Raw genomic sequence first — 12,697 nt, 5'->3', positions numbered from 1 at the left:
TGAAAGAGGTGAAAACATAGTTGCCGAAATTGTTGTGAATATTTGGGAAGCATGACAAGATGAGTTTAAACTTCAGAAGAAAGACACTTCAATCTTTGGTGTCATTTTCCTTATTGACTCTACTAAGGGAAAATGGAGTCAGACACAGACATGAAAATACATTTAACCCCTTAATGACAGCCAATACGTCTTTTAACTCACCTGAGATATAAGAGAATAGCCTCCCCATACAGGTGACAATCTAGCATCTGTCGGTTGTGCACTATTGCTGACAACTTGCTGCATCAGCCACGATCAGTGTTTGCACCATCCAAATCTGTTTAACCCCTTAAATGCTGCTGTCAATAGTGACTACATCATTCTAAATGGTTAACAGAGTGTGGGGGCTTCCTCTTTATCCCAATTGGCACCCTGAGATCATGATTGTGTGGTCCTGATGTTTGCCATGGCAATTCATGACCAAATAGTGGCCTTAGAGTCTGTCGGCTGTAGTAATCTGTTCAGAAGTTAGCGGCATTTAGGTGGTAAAAATACACATTTTCATTTCTGTCATGCCACTTTGCATTAATTCCTGACAAGCACCTGAAGGGTTAATAAACTACCTGACAGCAGTTATCAATATGTCAGGGGGTGCTGTTTTTAAAATGGTTTAACTTTTGAGGGTCTCCCAATATATGGGAACCCTAAAGTTGCTTCAAACATGGATAAGTCCCTAAAAACATAAATTTTGTAAATTTCTTTGAAAAAAATCAAAAATGACTGCTACATTTTTAAACCACCTAAAATGCTAAGAAAATAAAATAACATTTTACAAATGGTGCTGATGTAAAGCAGACAGGAGGAAAAATGTAATTTATTAATGGTTTGCTGTGGTATGACTATCTGGATTAAAGTGATAGTCATTCAGAGTTTGAAAATTGCTAATTTTTTAACAATTTTCTCAAATTTCTGTTATTTTTTATAAATAAACACAAAACATATCAACCCAAATATATTATTATTATCATAAAGTATAAAGTGTCACGAAAAAAACAATCTCAAAATCACGGGGATTTGTTGAAGCGTTCCAGAGTTATTACCACATAAAGTGACACTGGTCAGATTTCAAAAATTTGGCTCCGTCACTAAGGGAAGAAGTTCACAGTTTATTTTAAAATATCAGGTTTTCCAAGTTTGATACTCATACAGATAGTTAATAGTTTAATATATCGATTAATAGTTAAATATATTAATGAGATAAAAAAAATTACAATTGATATTTGTAAATTGTTTCAAATATAATTGAAAATATAATCCTTGTACTAAAGACATTTAACATTTTCCATGTTATGAAGACATTGTCTGTTGTGGCTTTTGAATCCCTGTTCTGTCCTGTCTCAGACTGTTATATTTACTGTGTTAATGCAGAGAATTACACAGCAAAGGGGAACAGAATTATACACTGCAGAGGCAGAGGCATACTGCTCTCTTACTTGTGACAGACATGAATGGAAGAGCACAAATTATCTGTAAGATGCTGCTAGAATTAGAGTTTGGGGTAAACAGACAAACAAACAAGCAAGCAAAGTGTCAGCCGCTGAGCAGAGTATAAATGTGAGCAAATGTCATTTTGAGAGCAACATCAGGCATAATGAACAGAATTTGAAAAAAAAAATTCTAAAGAAATAAAAGCATTTTTCCCCTAACTTCCAAAGGTAGATGAGAGTTCAACATCAGTTTTTTGAAGTTATTAATATTCAACGCAATAAATTAAACAGTGATGTTATCCCATGTCAACTTGATTAATTTGATTTGATTCCAGAGCATAAGGGAATATGGAAATAAACAAAACCTGTGGGTTACAATGCAACAGCAAAATAATGTTGGCAACATCTTTCAGAACTAGAGATAAGCGAACCTTTCAAGCTTCGGCTCGGATCGGTGAACGTCCCGATGTTCACCGAAAGGTTTGACGAACATGCCAGAACCCCATTGACTTCAATGGGAGACAAACTAAATGCATATACAACTTCAGGGAGGCAGAAAAGCTGCTGAAACAGCTAAAATTAAGGGCAGACACCAGGAAAAGTGGTATCAATTGACTCATAATTGCTCAGTTGACCAAAAGCAGGACTTAGTCCCTGGAGCATCTGCTCGCTGCTGATTACAGCTGGTTACAATGGCTGAAGCTGGTAGGGCAGCAGTAACCAGATGCTCAGCATCAGCTTGAGCTAAGTCTTTTGTGGGAGCGACATCTCTGCTGAGCAGGTGCCTCTGCAGCTGAAGAAGAATGGGAGACCACAGAGGACATGGTTCGAAATTCCCCCTGTGCAGCGGCAGGAACTTGACACCTAACATTCCCCCCTCCTTGGACCTCGCTAAGGTCAAAAGCTGCAATGAGCTGAGGAGCCGGAATGTGCTCAATAGGTTCCCAGGTCCTGTCCTCTGGGCCTTTACCCTTCCAGTCCACCAGATAGTATTTTTTTTGCCACGTACCACCTTGCACCCAACAATAGCGTTCACCTCATAATCATCTGTAGATGAGCCTGATGTCCCGGCAGATGACTCGCAAAACCAGGACATGTGAACAGGTTTAATAATAATAATCTTTATTTTTATATAGCGCTAACATATTCCGCAGCTCTTTACCGTTTTGCACACATTATCATCACTGTCTCCGATTGGGCTCAAAATCTAAATTCCCTATCAGTATGTCTTTGGAATGTGGGAGGAAACCTGAGGAAATCTACGCAAACATGGGGAGAACATACAAACTCCTTGCAGATGTTGTTCAAGGCGGGATTAAAACCCAGGACTCCAGTGCTGCAAGGCTGCAGTGCTATCCACTGAGCCACCGTGTTTAAGGAGGGACACATGAATGGTGTCAGTGATACGTAGGTGTGGAGAAAGGGCCAAATGATAGACCACAGGGTTTACCTGTTCCAGGAACTTGAAGGGACCTATGTAGTGAGGCGCAAACTTAATGGACTCAACTTGCAGCCTGATGTTACTGGCAGAGAGCCACACTAAGTCGCTAGGAGCAAAGGTCGGAGTGGGGCGCCGGTGTGCATCGGTGGAGGCCCTCATTCCCTCCTTGGAGGCCCAGATGGCATCCTGTGTGCAGTCCCTAATGTCACGAGCCTTCACTGCCAAGTCTGTCACCCTAGAGTCAGTGGAAGATGCGGGCATGGGTACAGGAACCCGCAGATGCTGGCCATAGTTAAGGAGGTATGGGATGTGCCCAGTGAAATCGGCTATGGCGTGGTTCAGCGCAAATTTCACCCATGGTAGCAAGAATGCCCAGGCATCTTGCCTGACCGAAGCAATATGTCGCAGATATGTGATCAGGGTCTGGTTGGCCTTCTCTACCAACCCATTCATCCCAGGATGGTAAGATGGAGAGAGATTCAGCTCAATGCTGAGTAGGCAACAAAACTCTCTCCAGAACAGAGACGCAAACTGTGGCCCCCGGTCACTGACAGTTTTGTCAGGCATACGTTGTAGACGAAGAACATGCTTAATGAACAAAGCCACCAAGGCCCGTGCAGAAGGTACCCACGGGAGAGGCACCAGGTGCACCATTTTGGAAAAATGGTCATTGACTACACAAATAACATTGCAGCTACGGGACTTAGGTAAGCCCACCGCAAAGTCCATCCCAACCATTTCCTAGGGCCTGTCCGCCACCGGCAGGGGGTAGAGTAGCCCAGCAGGCTGTTGTCAAGGAAACCTATTCTTGGTGCAGGAGACACATGCCTGAATAGTCTCATACATTACGTGCCTTATGCGGCCACCAGTATGTCCTCGCCAGAAGCTCAGATATCCCCTTGGTCCCAAAATGTCCACCGAACCTTGATGAGTGAGAACAAGAGAGAACCTTCGGTCACAAATTAGGTGGCATAAAAGTCTTGCCCGGGGGCACAGACTCTAGCAAAACCATGGCAACAGTCCTCAGGCTCTCAGAAGGGACAATTAACAGAGGCTCATCCTCTTCCTCTAGTGACACTACTGAGCGGGAGAGAGCGTTGGCACAAATGTTCTTTTCCCCGGAGATAAAATGGATGGTGCAATGAAACCGGGAGAAGAACAGGGACCATCTAGCCTGGTGGGAATTTAGCCACTGTGCAGTTTGAAGGTACACCAAATTCTTGTGATCTATGTAAACTTGGAAGGGAAAGCGAGTCCCCTCCAGGAGGTGTCTACACTCCGAGAAGGCCAACTTCATAGCTAGCAACTCCCTGTCCTCTATGGAATAATTCCTCTCCGCCGGTGCGAAGGTCTTGGAGAAAAAGAAGCAAGGATGCTTCCAACCTTGAGCATCTTTTAGGAAGAGGCCTGCTCCAGCACTGACGGCTGCGTCCTTCCGTGACCTTGCTGGTGGTACAATCAGGGCCACTTCAGGAAATGAACATGTGACCCCCGACCTCCAATGAGAGGTCTTCCCACGGGCATGCTCAGTTGATCGAAAGCAGGACATAGTGCCTGGAGCATTTGCTCGCCACTGATTACTGCTCTTTACAATAGCTAAAGCTTGGAGCACAGCAGTAACCAGACGCTCAGCATCAGCTTGAGCAAGATACTGGGAGTGACGTCTCTTCTGAGCAGGTTCCTCTGCGGCTGGAGAAGAATGGGAGAATGCAGAGGACATGGTTCGAGATTCCCACTGTGCAGCAGCTGGAACTCGACACCTAACACCCATACTCACATTATCGCCTAGTCCATAGAAGCCATGGTCTCCTGTGACCAAATTGAAATAAACCACAATATTTTTTACCTGACCGCCAAGAAGATAATAATTGACCCACGACAAGTCTATCTCTGCTACATCTAGATGGCAGGCTGTATTGTTGTATGATGTGACTATACAGCCTGTCATCCCGCAGAGACACTGAGCAGTGTGTGCTACCACTGCTCAGTATCTCACAGTGAACTCCTTTGACCGGATTGATGTCACCACAAGCTTGAGAAAGTTCTCACGCCAGCGATACTGTGAGAAAGGTCCTGGGAGTTTACAGCCATTAACTCAACTCAACCCACTGACATCAGCGTGAACACCATGGGAAAAGTTGTAACTGAGTCACTTGACTGTGAACTCCCAGGACCTTTCTGAAGGCACTGTGAGCATGACACCACCTCGAGACAGTAAGCAGCAGTAACACACGCTGCTCAGTGTTTCTGCTGGATGGCAGGCTGTATTGTCAGAATTATGAATGACAAATGCTTACACATCAAAGTAACCCTACATTAAATTGAGCTTTGACTGCAAGCATTGTAAAATAGCAGTAAAACTGAATGTGTAATTGTAAAATGATGTCAATGAGCATGATCACATTGTGTGACCATACCCTTTTCAAAAGAGAGTGTGCACCAAAATTACATAAATATTTAACCCCTTCATGACCCGGGGTATTTTAATTTTTTCATTTTTCGCTCCCCTCCTTCCCAGAGCCATAACTTTTTTTTTATTTTTCCACCAATATGGACATGTGAGGGCTTATTTTTTATAGAACGAGCTGCAATTTGAATGACATCATTGGTTTTAGCATGTCATGTACTAGAAAACGGTAAAAAAAATTCCAAGTGCGATGAAATTACAAAAAAAGTGCAATCCCACACTTGTTTTTTTTGTTTGGCTTTTTTGCTAGGTTCACTAACTGCTAAAACTGACCTGCCACTATGATTCTCCATATCATTGCGAGTTCATAGACACCAAACCTGTCTAGGTTCTTTTTCATCTAAGTGATGAAAAACATTTCCAAACTTTGCTAAAAAAAAAAAGAAAAAAAAAGTGCCATTTTCCAATACCATTAGCGTCTCCATTTTTCGTGATCTGGGGTCGGGTGAAAGCTTATTTTTTGTGCGCCGAGCTGACATTTTTAAATATACCATTTTGGTGCAGATACGTTCTTTTGATCGACCGTTATTGTATTTTAATGCAATGTTGAGGCGACCAAAAAAATGTATTTCTGGCATTTCAAATTTTTTTCTCGTTACGCTGTTTAGCAATCAGGCTAATCCTTTTTTCACTTATAGATCAGGCAATTCTGAATGCGGTGATACCAAATATGTGTAGATTTGATTTTTTTGTTGCTTTATTTTGAATGGGGCAAAAGGTGGGTGATTTAAATTTTTATATTTTTTAAATTTTTTTCGTATTTTTTAAAACATTTTTTTTAACTTTTGCCATGCTTCAATAGCCTAGGTAGTATATTGCCCAGCCACGTAATATATTGCACAGCCACGTAGTATATTGCACAGCCACGTAGTATATAGCACAGACATGTAGTATATTGCACAGCCATGTAGTATATAGCACAGAGATATAGTATATTGCCAAGTCACGTAGTATAGAGCACAGCGATGTAGTATATTGCTCATCCACATAATATATTGCCCAGCCACTTAGTATATAGCACAGCCCACATAGTATATAGCACAGAGATGTATTATATAGCAAAGCCCATGCAGTATCTAACACAGCCCACATAGTATATAGCAATGTGGGCACCATATCCCTGTTAAAAAAAGAATTAAAATAAAAAATAGTTATATACTCACCCTCCATCGGCTCCCCGGATCCAGCCGAGGCATGTACCGATGCTCGTTGCGACGCTCCGGTCCCAATAGTGCATTGCGGTCTCACGAGATGATAACACCGCGGCATAACGCGGTCCATTAACACTACCATTAACCCTTTGTGAGCGCTGACTAGAGGGGAGTATGGAGCGGGCACTGACTGCTGGGAGTAAGTAGCTGCCATTTTGCCACCGGACCGTGCCCGTCGTTGATTGGTCGTGGCCGTTTTGCCGCGACCAATCAGCGACTTGGGATTTCTGTGACAGACAGAAAGACAGACAGACAGACAGAAGGACAGACAGAAAGATGGAAGTGACCCTTAGACTATTATATAGTAGATATATAAAAAAAAGCTGCGGCAAAGCAAGCATACAACTATTTAATGGTGTAATGCTATAAAGTGCCTCATTAGAGGTAAAGTGCTTTGACAATGCAAATATTTAAACTCTGCACATTCAGTATAATGGACTTACATGTATGAAGTTTTGGTGTAGGTGCCCCAACACACGTTTCATGTGAAACACTTCTTCAGGCGCCGGAGCCCCCATCAAAGCAGGGGATGTGACCTCGGACATACTATTCTGTCCGAGGTCAGAAAGGGGTTAAAGCAAAGCAGGCAAAAAATTATACATGAAAATATAAAGAAGAATATAAAATAAACATTTTTTATGTGACTACGACAAGGTGTTTAACTGTGTAACTTGCCATTATCACCAACTAAACAAAACAGGATGCACAAACAAATGTATAATTTTACTTGGGCTTTGAAAAAACAACCTAAAAACATTCCAATGCATTTACTGGTTAAATATTTGTATTTGTTAAATATTTATGCAAAATTTTCAAACGTTTTAATCTTCAATTAACAATGTGATTTAATGTATATTTTGTGCCACAAAAATGGATCGGAAATACTGTGCTTAATTGAATATGCAAGGCAGATGTTATTATATTTCTGCACTTTTGAATGGCATTTTCATATTTGCAGGAACCCGTATGTAATATTTCCATCAGAACTGCTGCATTAGTTATTTATATATTTCAATCTGTGCTGCAGGACCACAAAATTAAAATGCGCTACTTGTGTCAAACATCACAAAATTACTGTTTGTTTATTTTTTAGGTGCTAATAAAAAAGATTAATGGTACTGCTGGATAATGAAACAATCTGTTACACAGCAAGCGAAGGAATACCGAATGAAACTGGATCAACATATTTTTTTAAACAAAAGCTTCATTTTCCTTGCAGAAATTATTATCTTGTGACCTTTTAGCACTGAAGTAAGATTAAGGTAAATTATTTTCAAGCAACTTCTAAATGTCATAGTTACTTTTCCTTCGACAAGAGCACATTAACACATTAGCATCTAATTTTACAGACAGCTGATAGCCAGTGTACACAAATCCCACACAGACTGAAACCCTTGTCCTTCTATCTCTTGCTAAAGTAATCATTATATAAAGAAGGTCTTATTTTACAAATAATATGGGCATGTTTATCCAGTTTTGCAATTTGTAATAATTTAGGACTGTATGCCATCTGGAGGGTGCAAGGCAATGCATAGGAAACTGCTTCCATGAGACTGGATGTAAAAAAAGAGAACCATAAATTCACAAGGGTTAAAAATACAAAATTTACTGCTTTGGATCTTAATAAGAGCATAGCATGTTTGCAACACACTTTTGAAGAGTTCCTTTAAACCCATGCATCAGATGTTTGGAATTGCATGTTTATTTATTGTTCCCATAGTTTTCAATGTATACTTTCCTTCCTCACTGAAACCTACCTCGCATCTTCTGACACAGCTTCTCCAGCTGCACTTTCATATTGTGGATTCCATCTTTCCCACACACCCCGTCTCAGCAGTAAGCATGGCGGAGGAGTTGGTTTTCTCCTGTAAGATAATGGTTCTTTTACCCAAATCCCACTGCCACTCTCTGTTACCCTCCCTTCCTTTGATGTGCACTCTGTGCACATCTACTCCCCTACCAACCTCCAACTGGTTGTTATTTACTGCCCCAGGGCCAGCCATCACCTTCTTTGACCATTTCACCACCTGACTACTTCATTTCCTCTACATTGACATCCCCACTAACATCATGGGTGACTTCAACATCCCCATTGACACTTCCGTCTCAGCTGTTACTAAACTTCTATTTCTCACTTCCTCCTTCGAACCCGCTCAATGGTCTTCTGCAGCCACTCAAAAAGATGGCCACACACTGGACCTTATCTTCACCCACCTCTGCTCCATATAAAATGTACCTCTCCCTCTTTCTGACCCCAGCCTACCTACATTCTCTTCTTTCTCCTCTCAAGGTCCACAATCCCCACCCCACAAACTTGCGCACTGTTAGGATTTGAACCTGTGACTCTTTGTTTGTTAGTCTGTTCCTTTGCTTGAGGAGCTATTCGGAACTTGCTTGACTTCTGTCTGAAACCATATGAACTTCGTCTGGATAGAGATCATCACCGCCCTGTTGATTTGTCCCCGCCCTGAGTGAGCTTGATTGGACCTGCTAAGTATACCTGGCCCTGTGCAGCTTCCTGTTGCTGAGTATTTTGTGTGCTCAGTCTAACTGAGTGAAGCAATCAATGAGCTCCTGGTTGGAAGGTGTCTTGCTGGCATCTCTCTGCTTCTTACTGATATTCTGCTGCTACTACCCTGAACTCCTGCTGCTCATACGAACTTTGTGCACGTGTGTAATACAGGCTGGCCCTTGCTTGGGCTGGTGCCTGCATCTGCGGATATATTGGACTACCGCTGCCATATATTGCATCTCCAGAGGTCTTTCCACGGTCCGGTCACTTGTATACATCTGCTTCGGCCACTGACCTTCAGTCCTCTATCACCAGTAACGTGACACGTACCCTTGCAGAAATCTTAAACACCTCGATCCACACTCACTCTCAAAATCCCTTCTCCATCTTCACAGTAGTTCCCTACACAATGTGGATGCCAATGCTGCTTTATATAACACCACAGTAGCTGCAGCTCTCCAATTGGTTGCCCCTCTCACACATACCAAAGCTCACAAAATCAACGAACAACTATGGTGCACCAGCCTGACCAAAGAACTGAGACAGGCTACCAGGGTTGCTGAGCGGAGATGTAAAAAATCCCACTCCAACGAGCACTTCATCAGATTCAAACAGTCTCTCTCAAGGCCATACTTGCCACAACAAAACAAACCTACTTCTCATCTTTCATATCCTCCTTGTCTCACAACCCTAAACATCTATTCAACACTTTCAATTCTCTCCTCCATCCCCCAGTTCCCCCACCCTCTCTACTCATCTCAGCTGAAGACTTTGCCTCATTCGTCAAGCAGAAGATTGATAACATCAGAGAATGCTTTGGCCTACAATACCCAATCCCCTTTTCCTAACTACTCAGCCCTCCAACTCCAAAACCAATTTCTGCACTATTACAGAAGATGAACTTTCCACTCTGCTCTCAAGTTCACATTTCACAATCTGTGCACTTGACCCAATCCCATCTCACTTCATTCCAAACCTCACCATAGTCTTCATCCCAACCATTCCCCATCTCTTCAACCTATCACTTTCAACTCATGTTTTTCTGCCATGCTTCAAACATGCCTCAATCACACCCATCCTCAAAAGCCCTCTCTTGACTCATTCAATGTATTTAGCTATTGCCCCATATCACTTCTCCTCTCTGCCTCAAAACTCCCCTATGTCTCCTATTAATTACAAATTATCTGCTGATTCTGTAAACCACATTTTATTAATGTTTGTATTTACTTGCTAGGGTTACAAACTTAACTATGCTACATCTATATAATTTCTTAAACAAGCCCAAAAAAATCTTTTTTTCTCCTTTGTTGGCTGTCTGTTTTCTTAGGACACATGCTGCTGCCTAATTTAGCTCAATAGCCTTACTACATGATCAGACAGTAGGTAGTTCAATTAGTTTGTCACATTAATATATTCTCAAAAATTGACTTATGTCCTAATTGTAGTGTTTTTACATCAAGAAGATATAATGGTACTTTTGCTGAATGTGGCAGGCACCACTTATTCACTTCCACAAAAACCCTGATTTGGAACTGACTTTGATTCCTGCGCCTTCATATTTTAAATGGCTGTAAACATGGTTTTACATTGGGAGGTGATCCCTCGAAGTTTTCACAGGCTCACGGTGTTCAGTCCTTTAGTGAGGCTAAAAAATACCAGTGTATATTTGCTATTACAAATTTTACAGTGGGAAAAATTTTTTGAATGTTTTTAGTTCATCCTCCCTCTGAAATCCTAGATACCCTAAACTGATACCGATAAAAGTTTAACTGATGTATATTAGGTCTTGGAAAAGAATAGTAAAATAAAATAGCTGCAATATTAAAGTTCAGAATAGTTGTACCTTTCAATGGTTAATATTAAAAGACCAATTAAATTAAGTCCAAAGGTTTTTAGAATTGTTAGAAATATTTTAATATCTAACAGTTTTCTATCACTGTGTACTGTGCTTAAGTGTTATGGTATGCAGATAATGTCAGAAAATATATAATAATCTCCAAGTGTGCCATAAAGCAGCATACAGATTGAGAGTTCATGTAACATTCATAGCATTCTGAGATAATCATTATGTTTTGTAATATATATATACATTGAAAACTATATTTTTAAGACCAGATTTGCTGCAGCTTAAATTACCTAATGCAATATTAAATAGAGTCTAGGCTATAATATAGAATCTGCAATGAATTTTGATGACATGGTCATTAACTAAGCAATGAAACTAGAGGAGTTTATGATAAACTCACGTGAATTTCCCAAGGAGAATAAAGTCCTACACATTCATACATATCTATTTTGCTGAGATTATCAAGGAAAATACTATATAAGTGAACAATGCAATTTAATACATGCATTATCAATCAAATAAGGGGTCTGCCATCTCCAAAAATTTAATGGGATCTGTGTTCTGGCTATTTAATGTTCATTCTTTTGAACACTAAATATTTCATTTTTTCCATTTTTGCTATATAGAAATGTGATCCATGGGTAATGTCTTAGGGCCACTAGTTAATATTAAGTGCAAATGTTCATATTTTCACAGCTTTCTGTAAGACTGAGTTATCTCCACATAGCCATCTCTTTCTAACCATGTCTAAAGAGTGAGGTGTATGAGAGAACATGTACCATATATTAGAAATCTCTTACTCTGCAAACGTTATAAACCTCTGAGTGACAATTATTACTGTTACTAGTATTACTATTACTAGTATTATTGCTATAATTACTATTTCTAAGATTACTATTATTATTAGTATTATTATTTATAGTAGTTATAATAATAACAACAATTTTATGACTAACGTTCTGTTTTATAGTAGTACTACAGGTGCTTCTCACAAAATTAGAATATCATCAAAAAGTTAATTTATTTCAGTTCTTCAATACAAAAAGTGAAACTCATATATTCTCCCCATGCTAACACGGGAAGAACATACAAAGTCATTGTAGATGTTGTCCTTGGTGGGATTTGCTAACCACTGAGCCGCCATGCTGCCCATGTGAGTCAATGACTGCCTTCTGGACAGCTATCAAGTCAGCAGTCTTCCCCATGATTGTGGAGCCTACTGAAGCAGACGAAGGGACCTTTCTAAATTCTTAGGAAGCCTTTGCAGGTGTTTTTTGTTAATTATTCTAATTTACTGAGATAATGGCTTTTTGGCTGTAAGAAATAATCATCAACATTAACAGAAATAAACACTTGAAGTAGATCACTCTGTTTGTCATGACCCTGTGTAATATATGAGTTTCACTTTTTGTATTGAAGAACTTTTTAATGATATTCTAATTTTGTGAGAAGCACCTGTGTATTCCACGAGTAGCAGCAATTTAAAACAAACTGATTTCATGCAAGATCACCCATTGTGGACAATTTACTATTCTACTTGCAACATAAATCTGGTTAGTTTACACAAAAAAAATCTTTCATTCTATATATGACATTTACTATGTGTTTTAGAAATAGCTAACGTAAAAAAGGCATGGCTTTCATCATGACTTGATGCATCTAAATTGTGTGGATCAAAGTTAACCAGCTAACAAATGGTGAGAAATTAAATTTGATAGTGGAAAATGTGCCAAAACATAATAAAATTGCATGAT

This window comes from Ranitomeya imitator, chromosome 2, assembly GCF_032444005.1.
Source record: "Ranitomeya imitator isolate aRanImi1 chromosome 2, aRanImi1.pri, whole genome shotgun sequence".
In the NCBI taxonomy this organism is placed as follows: domain Eukaryota; kingdom Metazoa; phylum Chordata; class Amphibia; order Anura; family Dendrobatidae; genus Ranitomeya; species Ranitomeya imitator.
Note: the sequence above shows the minus strand (reverse complement) of the source record.